Source organism: Taudactylus pleione, unplaced genomic scaffold (genome assembly GCF_031769625.1).
Source record: "Taudactylus pleione unplaced genomic scaffold, aTauple2 ptg000378l, whole genome shotgun sequence".
NCBI lineage: Eukaryota > Metazoa > Chordata > Amphibia > Anura > Myobatrachidae > Taudactylus > Taudactylus pleione.
In genome coordinates, this window is record NW_028284779.1 from 8,399,577 (window position 1) to 8,418,036 (window position 18,460).

The following is an 18,460-nucleotide window of genomic DNA, read 5'->3' on the forward strand; positions in this document are numbered from 1 at the left end:
ATAATGTGAAAACGGGTATTTTCACACCTTTTTCACATTATTTTACTATCACATGAATTTACTAAAGGGCAATTGGAGTAGCATTTGCAACATTTGACTCCAAAACCTAATTATCACATATTTTTCGTAAACAGATCGCATTTCTCATACTTGTAATGGGAAATGTGATCTGCCCAGATTTGCTAAAAATATATTGGGAAAAAAATACCGGGGGGAAGCCCTGTGATAATAACGCCACCTGGAGATGGAATTATCCAGGGTCTCCTCCGGTTCCCCAACTCCTGCTCTGCTCTGACAGGCAGAGCAGAGCCGGGCCCCAGTGATCAGCTGTGTGGTCTAAATAGATCACAAGCTGATCACTGCAAAAATAAAAAGTAAAAAAACCCCCACTTACTAGCACCCAGGGACCAGTGATCGGTGCTACGGTGATGTCCTCTGGGGCTCCGGTTAGCCGAGCAGCTGACCGGGGTCAAAGGGCAGGAGCCAGGAGACCAACTTGGTTGAGAACCCTTTGGGCTAATGACTAATTAGGCAAAAAAAAATTTTTTAATTTATCTTAATACCCCCTAAAAAGACATGTCATTTTTGGGGTAAAAATGTAAAAGTGTTTGAAAATGGATTTTAAGTATTGGATCAGGTATTTTGGGGTGCTTTTAGGATTGCAGGGGGCTGTAGCAGCTGTTTTTTTTTATAAAGTTTTTTTTTTTTAAATGCACTTTATTAATTCCAAAATATACTAGTGCCCATTTAAATGTACCCCCAATTTAACTACAGCAATTTATTTTTTGCTTTATATCACACTAATGAAAGTGCAGCCATTTGACTCAATTTAGGAACCCCAAATACTTTTATTACAGCTATTAATACACTTCTATATTGATTACCAGGGTCACTTACGCTTTTTTGGGGGGTATAGACTGATTTCCCACAAAAAATAAGTCCTTTTAGCTAGTTTCGCCATTCGCACGCCTGCGTTTTCGCCTGTTTTGCAATTGAATAGGGCAAAAAGCGGGAGCGTGCATTGTGAAAGTACGAGATAACTTTGCCTCAAAACAGGCGAATGAGGCGAAAACATTGCGCTTATCGCCGCTAATTGAATACGGGCCTTAGTCGGAAATATCACACTACAACCGCATTTTAAATGCAGATTTTTTTGTAAATAAGGGCCTATAAGTGCATAGTCCATGCATTTAAACATGCCCCCCGCAATTCTACAACAGAGCACCGCTCATTAAATATAACATAACACATTATTACATATACATTTACAGTACATGGCGCCTGGCACAGATGGCTCATATGAAAATTGCTTGGCAGCACAAGCGATTAAGCCCCTCAGTGCCGCTGCTGCCATCTTGAACATGTAGGGACGAATCTCCAGCCGCAGGACATCTCATTCCTTGCACATTCGGACGCATAATGTACACAAGGGAAGGACTTTGGTACAGAATTTGTATGAAGTCGCAGACAGGAAACCGCCGGTGGTTAGGGGCAGGGGTTAAAGTGGGCCGGAGCGGAGCTGAACTGCGTTCCGTCACTTATTTTTGGAGACGGGACCAATTCCGCCTCCTCCGGACCACCTAACCCCGGTGCCGCAGGGAGGCTGCATTTGCCGGGTGCCCTCCCCGCAGCGCCATCAGCAGCCGGAGGCTGGAGCCCACTCATGAACTCCGGCTTCCGGCTCACGCAGAGTGCAGTGCACTATGGGAGAAACGTCATGACATCTCTCCCATAGTTCAGAGGAGCAGCCCGGCGGACTAGGCGACGGCAGTGGATGCGGGAGCGGGACTTAAGGTAAGTATTAGGTTTTATTTTTTTTTGTATCGGCTTCACAATACAGGGCTGGGGGGCATTACTCAGGGGGCACAACTACAGGGGGCTTTTCTCAGGGGGAACAACTACAGGGGGCACTACTACAGAGTGCATTACTTAGGGGGCATTACTACTGGGGGGATTACTTAGGAAGCACTACTACTGGGGGCATTACTATAAGGGGCACTACCACTACTGTGGGCTCTGCATAAAGGGCACCACTACTGGAGGCACTGAATAAGGGTTACTGCAAAAGGAGCACCACTACTAGGGGCACTGCATAAGGGGCACCGTTACTGAGGGCACTGCATAAGGGGCACCACTATTGGGGGCACTATCACTATGGTCACTGCTTAAAGGGCACTATCACTACTGGGACCACTGCAAAAGGGGCACTACCACTACTGGGGCCACCACTACAATGGGCATTGAATTTGCATAAGGGGCACTACTGCTGTGGGCATTGTATAAGAGGCACTACTACTGTGGGCATTGTGTATAAGGGGCACAAATGTGGGCACGGTGTAAAAAGGGCACTGCTGGGTGTCATACATGAATAAGGGCCACTACTATGTGGTGTAATGTGAATCGGGTTAATCAAGATTGTGCTACTGAGTGGTGTAATTTGAATTGGCGGCACTGTAATTTTTTTAGGAGGAGGAGGGTCAGTTCCCCCACTTCTCTAGGACCACTTTAAGCACTGGTTAGGGGTATCCTGCAGTAAAAGGGGGGGGGGGGGGAGGCAGCCCCATTGTGTAGCGTTCCTCTGGTGGGTGGGCCTGACGGCAAAGGTGTGAGGAAGCCCCTGTATTTAGAGGGACCCGGTAGTAAGGGGATGAAGCAGTAAGGGGCTAGTGTTTGGGTCCTGGGGTCTCGCAGTGAGGGGGTGAAGCCATAAGATGTAAGTGATGTGGGAGTCCGGTGATAAAGGGGACCTAACCCCAGCCCCAGGTGCATACCACAGTCCCTACAGTGACAGAAGGAGACTCGGCCAGGCAGCTGATGTGGAACTATAACTCCCAGCATGCTTTGGACTAGAAGCTGTAAGTCTTTCTGTACCATGGCATTGGTTACGTAGTACTATATAAATAAAGCTAAGCGTTGTTGAACTCCCTGGCGGCGCATAGACGTCATGACGCCGTTTAGCTCCTCCCTGCGTGCTGGGCCGCCGCCGCAGTGGAGAGGGGGTGGGCGTGGCCTGCCAGTGACGTCACTGGCTCTCGCCTGCATTGTGTTCATCCCCGGGCTGGGGGAGCTGCGGTAACCGGGGAGACCGGGAGCTGACACCCGCCGCAGGTCAGTCATCCCTCACCCCCTCCCCATGTAGCTCGTCCTGCCCTAGGGTGGGTTTACTGTCAGCCTTGTGGCCCAGATGGGTAGGGGCCGATGTGGACTGTCGGCTCTGCGGGTTACCTTGGGGTTATGAATTGCCAGCTGTGTATGTTAGAGGTTGGACTGTCTGCTCTGCGGGCTTGTAGATTGTCAGCTCCGTTGGTCAGTTGAGGTTGTGGATTGTCGGCTCTGCAGGTTACTTAGGGCTTATGGACTGTCAGCTCAGCAGGTTGGTTATGTCTTGATGTAGAGTGTCAGCTCTGTCGGTCAGTTAGGGAATGGGTGCCGTCAGCTCTACGGGATAGTGATTATAGTCTCAGATCTGTGGGTTAGGGGTTTTGTACTGTTAGCTTTGTGGGATAAAGGTTGCAGACTCTGAAGCTTAGTCAGGGGCTGTGGAGTGTCAGCTCTGCGGCTTAGTCAGGGGCTGTGGAGTGTCAGCTCTGCGGCTTAGTCAGGGGCTGTGGAGTGTCAGCTCTGCGGCTTAGTCAGGGGCTGTGGAGTGTCAGCTCTGCGGCTTAGTCAGGGGCTGTGGAGTGTCAGCTCTGCGGCTTAGTCAGGGGCTGTGGAGTGTCAGCTCTGCGGCTTAGTCAGGGGCTGTGGAGTGCCAGCTCTGCGGCTTAGTCAGGGGCTGTGGAGTGTCAGCTCTGCGGCTTAGTCAGGGGCTGTGGAGTGTCAGCTCTGCGGCTTAGTCAGGGGCTGTGGAGTGTCAGCTCTGCGGCTTAGTCAGGGGCTGTGGAGTGTCAGCTCTGCGGCTTAGTCAGGGGCTGTGGAGTGTCAGCTCTGCGGCTTAGTCAGGGGCTGTGGAGTGTCAGCTCTGCGGCTTAGTCAGGGGCTGTGGAGTGTCAGCTCTGCGGCTTAGTCAGGGGCTGTGGAGTGTCAGCTCTGCGGCTTAGTCAGGGGCTGTGGAGTGTCAGCTCTGCGGCTTAGTCAGGGGCTGTGGAGTGTCAGCTCTGCGGCTTAGTCAGGGGGTTGGTGGAAAAGATTGAGTTGTATGAAAGGCTGTGATAAAAATTAGTTATTTGCTCAAGATGAAAGAGTCATGGATTGTCAGCTCTGTGGGTTAGATGTAAGACAGGTAGACTGTACATTCTTTTGGCTTGACAGGAGAACTAAATAGTAATTTTTATTAAACTTTTATTTATAGTGCACCACAAGTGGTCTGCAGCACCTTATTATAGAGGGTAAAACAATAAGACCGTACAGGGTAAAACAGTATAGTACAATACAGTAGACAAGTAACAAATAGCACAACAACTTTCAACACAGCCACTGATGTAGGGGATTCAAAGGAAATATTCAGCGTAAGCTGAAATCTGTACTTATTAGCATGGGCTCAGATAATGGGCCTAGGTCATCTGAAGACATGAAAACTACAATGGAGTGGTGTCCAGAGGCAGAGATCCCAATGAGGAGGTGCAGAGTGAAGTTGGGGTGCAAGAGAAGTAGGCAGTGAGAACAAGTGGGAGAAGGGCCCAGCTCATGGAGAGATGTTGCTCATAGCAACCAATCAGATTCTACTTCATATTTAACTAGCATCTTCTAGAAGATAATAGCCAGAATCTGATTGGTTGCTATGGGCAAGATCTCCACTAAAACAAACTCACTTTAGTAAATTTACCACCAGGAGTGAGTGAGTGTAAGGGGAGCTAAGGGCAGGAATCAGGAGTGAGAGAATTGGAGGGTGAAAGAGGTTAAGGTAGATTACGTGGTTACATGGTTAAGTGGTGCATTTATGAACAGGTGGGTTTTAGTGCCTGCTTGAAGCAATGCAGGCTGGGGGATAGTCTGAAGGAACGAGGGAGACTGTTCCAATGGTGGGGGGCAGCACAAGAGAAATCTTTGCATTCTGGAGTGAGATGTGATAACTAAAGGGGAGGAAAGATGACGGTCACTGGCTGACCGGAGAGGATGGGATAGTGTGTGTATGGGAGAAGTGGATTTGGAGAGTGCCTTGGAATGTCGCCATGAGGAGTTTGAAGAGGGAATATATGGGAATGGGACCCAGTGAAAGGCTTGGCAGGCAGGGGAGGTAGTTGTGGAGCGGCAGGAGAGGAAGATAAGTCTATCTGCAGCATTGAGTATAATTGGAACTGACTGTATAGGGCAAAAGATTGAATGTGGGGGACGAGGGAGAGGGCAGAGTCAAGAATGGCTTCCAGGAAGCGGAGTTGAGAAACAGAGGAGATATTGGTGTTGTTGACAGTGATAGAGAGGTCAGGAGGGTAGGAAACTAGATGAAGGGTAGACTGTTTTGGCCATGTTGAGTTTGAGAAAGTGCTCGAACATCCAGGAGGAGATGATGTAGAGGCAACTGGACACCTGAGAGAGGAGGGAAAGGGAGAGATCAAGAGAGGAGATGTAGAGTTGAGTGTCGTTAGCATAGAGGTGGTACTGGAGGCCGAAGGCAGTAAGTTCACCCAGGAAGGAATTGCACAGAAAACAGAGAAGTGGGCCAATGATAGAAACCTGGGGGATGCACACGGGAAGGATGGATGTGGGGGGGGGGGGGGTTAGGATGTAGATAACACCAGAAGTAAAGACAGAGAAGGAAAAGTTGACAAGGTAGGAGGTGAACAAAAAAAGGACCGTGTCAGAGAGGCCCATGGTCTGCAGATTGTGCAGTAGAAGAGGGCAATCCACTGGGTCAAAGGCCGCAGAGCAGTCCATTAAGATGAGGAGGGAGAAGTGGCTCCTGGATTTGGTCAAGAGAAGTACGTTCGTTACTTTGGCTCAGGGCAGTTTCAGTGGACCACCCCAACTAGTAATGTGAATTGCTCATTTGGGCAATCTTGGTCAGTGGGGTGGCCAAGTCAGTTGTTTGGGTCAGTCTTGGGCGCATGTGCAGTTTTGTGGGTCAGGATTTGGAGATGGTCACAGTCAACTTCTGTGGGTCAGGAATTAGGGCGGTCACTGTCGGCTCTGTGGGTCAGGAATTGGGGTGGTTTCTGTTAGCTCTGTAGGTCAGGTGTTTGGAACGATCACTGTCAGCTCTGTGGGTCGGGAGTTTGGGACTGTCACTGTCAGCTCTGTGGGTCGGGAGTTTGGGACTGTCACTGTCTGCTCTGTGATTTGGGAGTTTGGGACGATCACTGTCAGCTCTGTGGGTCGGGAGTTTGGGACTATCACTGTCTGCTCTGTGGGTTGGGAGTTTGGGATGGTCACTGTCAGCTCTGTGGGTTGGGAGTTTGGGACGGTCACAGTCAACTCTGTGGGTCGGGAGTTGGGAACGGTCACAGTCAACTCTGTGGGTCGGGAGTTGGGAACGATCACTGTCAGCTCTGTGGGTCGGGAGTTGTGGACGATCTGTCAGTTCTGCGGGTTGGCAGTTGGGGACGGTCACTAGGGTGGTCACTGTCAGCTCAGCAGATCAGGAGTTGGGGAGGTCACTATCAGCTCTGTGGGTCAGTTTGATATAAATGATGTCACTTAGCCCAGTGTTTCCGAACTCCACGATAAGTATGTAATGCGTTCTGTATAAGCGTAGTATATAGTGTGTGTACATTGCATAGATATTTTATATGTACCACAATATGGTGTAGATGTACTAATGGAGCATACACACGGTCAGATGAACGATTTTACCAAAGATTTGATCGTTTTTTGACTGCATTAAAATGAATGGAATTGTCCAAGTCTGACTGCAAACACATCAGATGTCAGATATCGTTATCTGACCATCGGGAAAGCTCATCGTTCATCGTACAGGCATGTCAGGTATGTCAGATTTTCCTGCAGATATGAACGATTGAATGATTTTTTAAATAGTTATCGTTCAGATCTGAAGAAAAATCTGACCGTGTGTATGCATAAAGACTTGGATAGACATAAAGTGCAGAGAAATAAAGTAGCAACCAATCATCTCCTAACTGTCATTTTTCAAAGACAGGGTAACAGTTAGGAGATGATTGGGGTCTATGGGCCTAATTCAGACCCGCTCGCGAGCGCTGAGCGCTCGCAAGCGGGCCGATGTTGGCCCAGTGCGCATGCGCATGACGGACCCGGCTCCGTCGTGCGCATGCGCGAGACCCAGATAGCGACGGCCAAGCCGTCGCTATGGGTCTCGTACCAAAGGGGGCGTGCTGTCGATGGTGAGTGACAGCACGCCCCTTTTGGTGGACGTGCCGGGGGCATGGCTGCCCAGACGGAGGCGTTCCCATGGGAATGCCTACCTTCTGGGGCCGGCCCCACTGACATTACAAGTGATGTCACTGGGAGTGCCTTCCAGGGTTTGCGGCAATGAGACCCTACCACAAGGGTCTCGTCGCAAGCCTGATGGTCTTGACCATCACGACCATCTTTTTGGCCGCTCGCTATAGTTGTGGGTGGTCACCCACAGCTATGCGAGCGGCCAGGAGGCCGCTCTAAAAAAAAAAAAAAAAAAAAAAAAAAAAAAGGAGGGCACTGATTCAGAGTGCGAGCGCTCTGAAAGAGTGTCCGGCTCTGAATCAGGCCCTATGTACTAAAGGGGGGTATCCACTAGACGATAAAGTTGAACGATAATGATAAAATCGTTCGATAATCGTTCAAACATCGTTTGCAAATCGTGCAGTAAAGGTGCGTACACACTGGGCGATTAAAGTGGACGACTGAACGATAACGATATCGTTATCGTTCAGTCGTCCACTTTATCGTCCATTTTTAACACAAAAAAGATGAACGATGATGACGACGCGCGTTCCCGCGGGTCGTTCGTCATCATCGTTCATCGCGCTGACATGCAGGCCAACCTGACGACCTCGTCAGGTTGCTGCATGTCAGGGAATGGGTGAGAGAGCCCGGCGCTGAACGATATCGCTAATGATATCGTTCAGCGGCTGTGCTCAATGTCATGAACGACATTGAGCACAGCCTGCCGGGGACACACTAGACGATATCGCTCAGGGAGCATATCGTCTAGTGTGTATGCACCTTTATTGTTTCTAACGATGTACGATGCGCGCTCCCGCTGGTCGTTTGATCGTCTCCTCCATCGACTTAACATGCAGGTCAATTTCACTTGATTGCTTACACATCGTTTACGCTGAACGATCAAACGATGAACCACTGTCTGCCCACTATAGCTGAAAGCTCTCAATCACAGATTAAAACAACATAGTTTATTGTTAGATCTTTTGCAAATCGTTTGCAAATCTTTTGCAAATTGTTCAGAGTGGAAGATCATATTTCAAGGGAAACTTCAAGGGAAAATCGTTAAGAGGTTGGACAGGGATAAAATCGTCTAGTGGATGCCCCCCATAAGCCTTTGATGGAGATAAATTACCAGCCGATCAGCTACTAATGGTGCATACACACGATCAGATTTTTTCTTCAGATATGGACGATAACGATTTAAAAATCGTTCAGTCGTTCATATCTGATGAAAAATCGTTCATATCTGACATGCCTGAACGATGGACGATCAACGATGCGCGTTCCCGTTTGTCAGATAACGATATCTGACATCTGATGGGTTTGCAGTCAGACTTGGACGATTCCATTCATTTTAATGCAGTTAAAAATCGTTCAATTGTTCAATCGTTCAAATCGTTCAAAACTTTGGTCAAATCGTCCAAATCGTTCAAATCGTTTAATCGTTCAGTCGTTCATCTGACAAATCTGACAAGTCTGACAAATCTGACCGTGTGTACGCTCCATTACTGCCATGTCACATGCTGTGTTTGAAAAATTACCATTAGGAGCTGGTTGGTTGGTACTTTATATCCGTTCACTTTATCTCTATCCAAGGCTTCGTAAATACGTGACACACTTTATCCAAGGGGGCACTTAATGTACTGTCCCCTGTGATTGACCAGCATCTGGCCCATCTGTCTGTCCCACTTACGCCTTACATTGTCCTACAAATAGTAACATATTAATAATAAATCACTGCTCACATAGTGCTTGGGATACTGTGTAGAGAATAGAGAAAAGGATCTTTATGTGTAATGTCACGATAACTGCAGACTGTGCCGTGATGTGAATACCCCCTGTAATATGTGTTGTCCACGTGTGGCTCATGCACCTATAGATTGTGTACTGAAAGGCATAGACTTTACGAACTTTAGTCTTTGCTCTCTATGTAATCTCTACAACCCCCCCCCTCAACAACAAAGATAAATACTTCCAGGGTCTGCGGTGCTTAGAATGCTGTCATCCCTAAATATGATTATTTTCTGCATGTCTGCTGTGCTTGGATGATGGGGGGAGAAGGTGAGAAGCCCTGTTGCCCAGGTGGGTGGCAGAGTTTCATGGCCTTAGGTCTTCATTTCAGCTTTGCTATATCTGGGTTAACCTGTTCGACTGCTTAGTGAAGGCCTATGGAGTCTATACTTGTAGTGCAGCATCTCTGTCCTGCTAATGACATGGTGGTACGGTGCTAATAGGCTGATGAATTGGGGGAAAAAAAGATTTAGCCCTACATGGTGTTTTCAACCTCAAACTTTTTTCAAGATGCCCAACCCCCCTTCCCCCACAACTTCCCCCGCCCCCCCAATTTCCAAAAGAAAAATCCAAAAATGTGTGTATTAATAAAAAAGAGAAAAATTTGTATAATCGTGGAGGTAGTGTGCGTGCGTTTGTGTGTGTGTGTGTGTGTGTGTGTGTGTTTATCCGTCCACAGCTTATTTAATTTCCATCTCCTGTCTTTCTCTGTCTCTCATATCTCGGTATATTGTCCTCGCTAGTCTGGTTTTATTTAATCACTTCTCATTCATACAATTAATGACCCGGGGGGGGGCGGATTCAGAGATCAGTGTTAATGCGATCTCGAAAGGAACACAGCTGTGAAAATATGCTAATGCATACCAAAGCTTACCTGAGCATAAGGACGCCTACAGCTGCCTTCTCATATGCGTACAACGTTGCTTACCTGCGTAAATATCGAGCATCCATCTTGCCCTTGCGGCAGGTCTGACCATCCGCAGACTCCGCAGCTCTCCTGACACACGGAAGGCTCTCATACTGCGGAGAAGGCCACAAGGGCTAATATGTGCACGACCATGTAGCGGAGTTTAAACTGTCAGCCACTCGTGTTTTATTGACCACTCCCGTTACCCCCTCAAACGCTGACTACCTGTCACTCACTATGCGAATGGATCCTCTATGCATGCATAATTGCGGGACAATCGCAGCACACGCGCAGAACGGCTTATAGGCATGCGCTATGTCAAACAATAGCTCGATCTGCGTAAAAATCGCATTAGCCTCCATCCCTGAATCAGTCCCTCAGTTATTGTGCGTGGAAACCAGTCACCTATTGCAGCTATCTGAGTTCTGATGGACAGTTCTTGTGACCTGGTCAAAGGTAACAATTGTTTTTGGTCGGTTATCTGAGGGTATGTATGTACCTGGTTAGTATGTATGTACTGGGTTATCTGAGGGTATGTATGTATGTACTGGGTTATCTGAGGGTATGTATGTACTGGGTTATCTGAGGGTATGTATATACTGTTATCTGAGGGTATGTATGTACCTGGTTAGTCACCACCCACAGCCTATACGAGCGTGCAGGTTGATGGCCGCGATGGTCTTGACCATCGCCACTGCGAGCCGGAGCCTGCGGTTGAGTTTCTCAACCACAAGGCCCGGAGTGATTTTGGCTCTATCAGAGCCAAAATCACTCCCACTGACATCACTAGTGATGTCAGTGGGCCGGCTTATGACTGTAGGCGTTCCCTTGGGAACGCTCCCGTCTGGGAGGCACGCCCACCAAAGGGGGCGTGCTGTCAATCAACATCGACAGCACGCCACCTTTGATCAGACACAACGAGCGAAGGAAAGTCCTTCGCTCGTCGCGTCTGGCGCATGCGCACGACGGAGCTCCCTCCGTCGTGCGCATGCGCAGTGCACACCATCGACCCACTTGCGAGCGGACAGCCGTTTGCCAGTGGGTCTGAATCAGGCCCTGTATTCCAACGGACTGGGTACTGGATGCTGGTGCTCGGGATCCTGGCGGTCAGAACCTCTACGCCGACATCCAGACCAGGTTAGAATTCTGATGCCCCCAAGTGAGTAAACTTAGCCTAACTCTAACCCCTTACCATCCACCTAACCCCAGTACTTACCTTCGGATTCCAGCGCTCGGAATCCCAGCGGTCGGCATCCCATTCCAACATCTAAATACAACTTACATTTCACAGGAATCGGTAAATTGAATTCCTCCTTTGATGTATCCACCACACAGAATCAAAGTATCTATGTGGTTTAAACAGTAATATAATTGGCACAGGACTTCCGGAAATGTACAGGAAATTCTTAAAAACTGCAAAGTGCTTTTCCCCAAATACCGTCTGTACATGTTACTCAGACACACACAGGAGAACCCTTCATCTGCTTCTCAGAGACAGAGCTTTAAATCAACCTACTGCCTCTGCTGATCTCAGGATACAGCCATTAACATGAACACTTCCTTTGTGACAATATCCTTTGTGGCATTTGGGAGCAGAACAATCTGCTCCCAAATGTCAAAGCCTTATAAAACAAGTCCTCTTTGAAATACATTCCGCTAAGTGCCTAGTCCACTGGTTCCCAAACTTTCTTGAATCGCGGCACCCTAGAGTATCGGCAGTTCTGTCACTGCACCCCTAGGGCAAAATTTTCTTATTGAGAAATTCAGAAAAAAAAAAATAATTAAATGCAGTAAACTGTGTTTATATGTAATCCATAGGGTCAGTTATGTGGTGGTGGGCAGGGCTGCGTTTCTATATGTCCACATACTTTATACTTGGCAGCCATAGGCACAGGTTTTGTCTATCTCAATGACCTCAAATAATCTTGTTTGGACCTGGACAAACAACCCGTGGCACCCCTGCAAGTCTCCCGAGGGACCCCAGGGTGCCAGGCCACCCACTTCGGGAACCACTGGCCTAGTCCATATATTTAAACCTGCTTTTCTACAATTCTCAAACTGCGCACAGAAACAATAAATATGACCTGTTAAAGTACATTAAAACATTTCCCAGCATCTTGATTTATTGGTTGCTTTAGTCTCAGCGACCAGCCCTGGGAATTATCTATCTCCCTTTGTGGTGCAGTCAGGGCCGGTGCTAGGCTTTGCTGCGCCCAGCGTTGTCCTGTGTTGCTGCCCCTTCCCTCCTCCACTCCCTCCCACTGCGCGTATATCATCAAAATAGCGCTGGGAGGGAGGGCTGTTCCTGTGCCCTCTGGATCCCATGGCTTGCCCGTCCCTGGAGCCGCTAGTGGTTCACCAGAAACCACTCTAGGAACACAGCCAGAATGCAACGGGATGTAGTTACAATCCCGGCGGTCGTATTCCTGTAGCTCAGAATACCAGCGCTGGAATCCCGACTGCTGGCATCCTGAGAGTAACTATTAGGGTGAGGGGTTAGGCTTGTGGAGGGGAGGGTTAAGTTTGGGGAGGGGAGGAGTGAGGGATAGGCTTGCGGAGGGGAGGGGGGGGAGTGAGGGATAGGCTTGCGGAGGGGAGGAGGGGAGTGAGGGTTAGGCTTGCGGAGGGGAGGGGGGGGAGTGAGGGTTAGGCTTGCGGAGGGGAGGGGGGGGAGTGAGGGTTAGGCTTGCGGAGGGGGGGGAGTGAGGGTTAGGCTTGCGGCGGGGAGGGGGGGAGTGAGGGTTAGGCTTGCGGCGGGGAGGGGGGGAGTGAGGGTTAGGCTTGCGGCGGGGAGGGGGGGGAGTGAGGGTTAGGCTTGCGGAGGGGAGGGGGGGAGTGAGGGTTAGGCTTGCGGAGGGGAGGGGGGGAGTGAGGGTAAGGCTTGCGGAGGGGAGGGGGGGGAGTGATGGTTAGGCTTGCGAAGGGGAGGGGGGGGAGTGATGGTTAGGCTTGTGAAGGGGAGAGGGGGAGTGAGGGCTAAGCTTGCGGATGGGGGGAGTGAGGGCTAGGCTTGCGGAGGGGGGGTGGATGAGGATTAGGCTTGCGGAGGGGGGGTGGATGAGGATTAGGCTTGCAGAGGGAGGGGTGGGTGGGGGTTAGTCTACAGTGGGGAAGGGTTAGGGGTTAGCATTGGACTACATAACTAGTTTGGTCGGGATTCTGACTGTCGGGATGGCGCTGTCTGTATTCTGACCGCCAGCATCCCGTACCCAACCCAATGCAACATTTATTAAAAATGTATATGATTAGAAAGCGTAGCGGAATATACTGCGCTATGTAGGATACTGTTAATAAAAATAAATAAAATGCATATATAGTCCACATAAAGTGCATAGTGCCAATATTTCCCTTTGATTGCACTGCAGCATGAAAGATAATGCCGTGGCGGCCGTTTTGGATGCATGACTGTTGTCCCCGGCACCCACACGCCCTTTGTGATAGGGACCACTAAGTCCAGATGTACAAGATGGTGTATACGGGGCGCCACTGTTGCTGTGTATACAGTTGGTACATACAGGTAGGTCATACATCCAGCAGACCTGCCACAGGACGTAATGCACGACGGAGTAATTCAATTGTTGCCCAGTGAGAATAGCCATCGGCGCCGGCATTTCTGCTCCCCCCCCCCACCTGAGGAGACGGGCATAAATGTGCGAAAAGTCTGTGGTTTGGGCGTTTAAACAGGAGTTTAGCCACCCTAACCAGGACTTTACACGGGTTTAGCTGTTTTACGCACCTAAACTCGGTCTAATTGAAAAGTGCGATAATTAATGGGCGTCCAAAAACAACTGAATAGCAACATTGGGCACCCATTAAACAATTTAATCACCCCCTCAGATTAAAACAACAGATACCGTAATCTGTGATTTCCCAAATGACCTGCTGTTTCATTATGGAAATAGTTTCCCTAGCTTTCTAATCATACAGGTACCTAGGGCCAAATGTAATTTAAATAATGTTTTAAACCTTGCGGTTAAATTGCCGAAACGCTGTAACTTTCCACAAATCACAGGCTGTTACGGTGCCCCATATGATACCAAGGAGGATGACCTGCTGACAAAGGTAACATGGGCCTAAGGCCAAATACGTAATTAACACAGGATCTCCCATCTTCTGTATGTATGTACTAAATGCACTAATTTTCAAACACTTTTCATATATTAAACATCGATATTTTTACACTTTAACGATCTTAACCCTCACGTTACTAGTCTATTGCTAAACCTGTCCACAGCGCGTACGGGTGTATGAGGACCGGCCACAATTATGTGGGATACGAGTATTACAGGGAGTTTGTATGTTGGTGTACGCCAGGGGTCTTCAAACTTGGCCCTCCAGCTGATGTGGAACTACACATCCCAGCATGCACTGCCACCTTTTTGATATAACAGTATGCTAAAACTATGTGCAGTGCATGCTGGGATGTGTAGTTCCACAGCATCTGGAGGGCCAAGTGTGAAGACCCCTGGTGTACGCGATAGACCTCTGACAGTTCACACATACTAAGGGGTAAATGTAATAGCCTGAATTCCCAATGTTTTTAAGGGGCAATCGTTTAAAAGGCAAAACCAGGTCGGGCAGACTATTACACTTACCCCGGAGTGTTGGCGCACTACTCCCTAAACAACACCTGGGTGACTTGACAAAACTCCATGTAATAAACGCAGTGTGATCTCATGTTTGGACATAAATTCCTGGAATTGCTCTTGTAGACAGAACTAATTCACTTTCACTTGAGAGCTGCAGCCAATTTCCTTTGAAGTTCAGAGCAGAGGAGAAACCATCACCGGTATAGAACCCTGAGCACAGAGTGATTATTACACGTGTTCTGTGAAGTCATGCCACCATTATATGTATGAGAATGTCCTACATGGCGTCCTGTCCTGATGCAGCTGTGCGTCGTACATAACACTTGCGTCTGTTTATTCCCCTTTTGTTCTAGTATTAAATATCCGTTACCCTGTCCATAGAGGCATCTGTTCCCTGGCAGAGGAGTATTCACACGATTTCCATGGTTGGGAGGTGGAACAGTCGCAGCCTGGATATTCTTGAACCGCGGACATGATGTTGACCCGCTTCCCCACATAATTATTACTTCAGTTTGGTACTTTATCACCAAAAAGCTATACTGGGGTCTTTATATGGCCAATAAGGATGAGTAGGGGGTGTCCTGCACCCCCACATCCATTTGCAGTTTGTCACTGTTCCTGAGTGTTGCCCATGCAATGACAGGTGGGACAGGAGATATCTGCTAGCGCTGGTGGAGGGGTATGTAGTGAACACCGTGGCTTCTTGTGACCGGATGACCTCGTTCCAGTCCATCTGCCAAGGTAACTTTACGGTCCTGCAAGACTGCTACAGGATCAGTAAGATGGGGGCTCACTACAGAGTCTCTTAGGTCTGCTCCTTCCAGGAGCCCCGATTGGACTGGCTGCCGGTGCTGACACACCACTTCTGTTTTCATTTTCCAGTTCATGTTGTTGTTTTTGTCACTCTGCATTGGATGTGATCTATGAATGCTGTCTGCGGAGCGTTACACTGGTAGTTTGACAGGAACCCAACATTTACACAGACTGTAAGGTGCGGAAATATGGGCAAAAGTGTCTATGCTGGCACCAGTCTGCCCCCTCTATTACCCATAGATTATACTGCAGACTGGTGGTAACTGACCTGGTACCTCGCTCTGTTGCTTAATGTTACGCAATGATTGCTCTGTTCTTTCCACACTCTGCAGTCATGTGTACTGATAACACCACACACACAGGTCATCCCAGGCCTTATTACCCCTTCCCCCACTACCCGCACCCCATCACTGATACACCACACACACAGGTCATCCCAGGCCTTATTACCCCTTCCCCCACTACCCGCACCCCATCACTGATAACACCACACACACAGGTCATCCCAGGCCTTATTACCCCTTCCCCCACTACCCGCACCCCATCACTGATACACCACACACACAGGTCATCCCAGGCCTTATTACCCCTTCCCCCACTACCCGCACCCCATCACTGATAACACCACACACACAGGTCATCCCAGGCCTTATTACCCCTTCCCCCACTACCCGCACCCCATCACTGAACTCTTCATTCACAAATACTATAACTGACATACATCCAGCAGAATATATAATGAATGATAATATAATATACAGATCAAATAACATCCAGCAGATTATAGGATGAATGGTAATATATAATGTACAGATCAGATGAGAGAGGTCAGTAAGCAGTATAATAATATCCAGCAGATTATAGGATGAATGGTAATATAATGCACAGATCAGATGAGAGAGGTCAGTAAGCAGTATAATAACATCCAGCAAATTATAGGATGAATAGTAATATATACAGATCAGATAAGAAAGGTCAGTAAGCAGTATAATAACAGCCAGCAGATTATGATGAATGGTAATATAATGTACAGATCAGATGAGAGAGGTTAGTAAGCAGTATAACAGCCAGCAGATTATAGGATGAATGGTAATATAATTATTTATTAACCGTTTCTTATATAGCGCAGCATATTCCATTGCGCATTACAATTGTAAACATTAATAGAACAAAACTGGGTAATAAACAGATATATAGGTAATATAATGTACACATCAGATGAGAGAGGTCAGTAAGGAGTATAATAACATCCAGCAGATTATAGGATGAATGGTAATATATACAGATCAGATGAGAGAGGTTAGTAAGCAGTATAATAACAGCCAGCAGATTATAGGATGAATGGTAATATAATGTACAGATCAGATGAGAGAGGTTAGTAAGCAGTATAACAGCCAGCAGATTATAGGATGAATGATAATATAATGTACAGAGCAGATGAGAGAGGTCAGTAAGCAGTATAACAGCCAGCAGATTATAGGATGAATGGTAATATAATGTACAGATCAGATGAGAGAGGTTAGTAAGCAGTATAATAACAGCCAGCAGATTATAGGATGAATGGTAATATAATGTACAGAGCAGATGAGAGAGGTCAGTAAGCGGTATAATAACAGCCAAAAGATTATAGGGTGAATGGTAATATAATGTACAGAGCAGATGAGAGAGGTCAGTAAGCAGTATAATAACAGCCAGCAGATTATAGGATGAATGGTAATATAATGTACAGATCAGATGAGAGAGGTCAGTAAGGAGTGTAATAATTACAGCCAGCAGATTATAGGATGAATGGTAATATAATGTACAGATCAGATGAGAGATGTTAGTAAGCAGTATAATAACAGCCAATAGATTATAGGGTGAATGGTAATATACTGTACAGAGCAGATGAGAGAGGTCAGTAAGCAGTATAATAACAGCCAGCAGATTACAGGATGAATGGTAATATAATGTACAGATCAGATGAGAGAGGTCAGTAAGCAGTATAATAACAGCCAGCAGATTATAGGATGAATGGTAATATAATGTACACATCAGATGAGAGAGGTCAGTAAGCAGTATAATAACAGCCAGCAGATTATAGGATGAATGGTAATATAATTATTTATTAACCGTTTCTTATATAGCGCAGCATATTCCGTTGCGCATTACAATTGTAAACATTAATAGAACAAAACTGGGTAATAAACAGATATATAGGTAATATAATGTACACATCAGATGAGAGAGGTCAGTAAGGAGTATAATAACATCCAGCAGATTATAGGATGAATGGTAATATATACAGATCAGATGAGAGAGGTTAGTAAGCAGTATAATAACAGCCAGCAGATTATAGGATGAATGGTAATATAATGTACAGATCAGATGAGAGAGGTCAGTAAGCCGTATAATAACAGCCAGCAGATTATAGGATGAATGGTAATATAATGTACAGATCAGATGAGAGAGGTCAGTAAGCAGTATAATAACAGCCAGCAGATTATAGGATGAATGATAATATATACAGATCAGATAAGAAAGGTCAGTAAGCAGTATAATAACAGCCAGCAGATTATGATGAATGATAATATAATGTACAGAGCAGATGAGAGAGGTTAGTAAGCAGTATAATAACAGCCAGCAGATTATAGGATGAATGGTAATATAATGTACAGATCAGATGAGAGAGGTTAATAAGCAGTATAATAACAACCAGCAGATTATAGGATGAATGGTAATACAGGTTGAGTCTCCCATATCCAAATATTCCGAAATACGGAATATTCCGAAATATACAGAATATTTTTAGCATGACTGAAATAGTGAAACCTTTGATTTTTGATGGTTCAATGTACACAAACTTTGTTTAAGGCACAAAATTATTAAAAATAAAGTATAAAATGACCTATAGGCTGTGTATATAAGGTGTATATAACATATAAATGAATTTCATGTATCTACACAAACTTTTTTTGATCCACAAAATTATTGTAAATATTGTATAAAATAACCTTCAGGCTGTGTATATAAGGTGTATATGAATCATAAATGCATTCTGTGTTTAGATTTGGGCCCTATTCCTAAGACATTTCAATATGGTATA

The 18,460-nt window shown here is 46.8% G+C and overlaps 1 protein-coding gene across 2 annotated transcripts in view; it reads left to right on the plus strand.

Moving 5' to 3' along the window:
- Window positions 1-2,938: 2,938 nt before the first annotated feature.
- TMEM63B (transmembrane protein 63B) overlaps window positions 2,939-18,460 on the plus strand; it is a 79,947-nt gene continuing 64,425 nt past the window's right edge. For both annotated transcript variants that reach the window (XM_088445374.1, XM_088445375.1), the window contains exon 1: window positions 2,939-3,108. The gene's annotated coding sequence lies outside the window, so the exon portion shown is untranslated. The remainder of the gene's footprint in view (window positions 3,109-18,460) is intronic.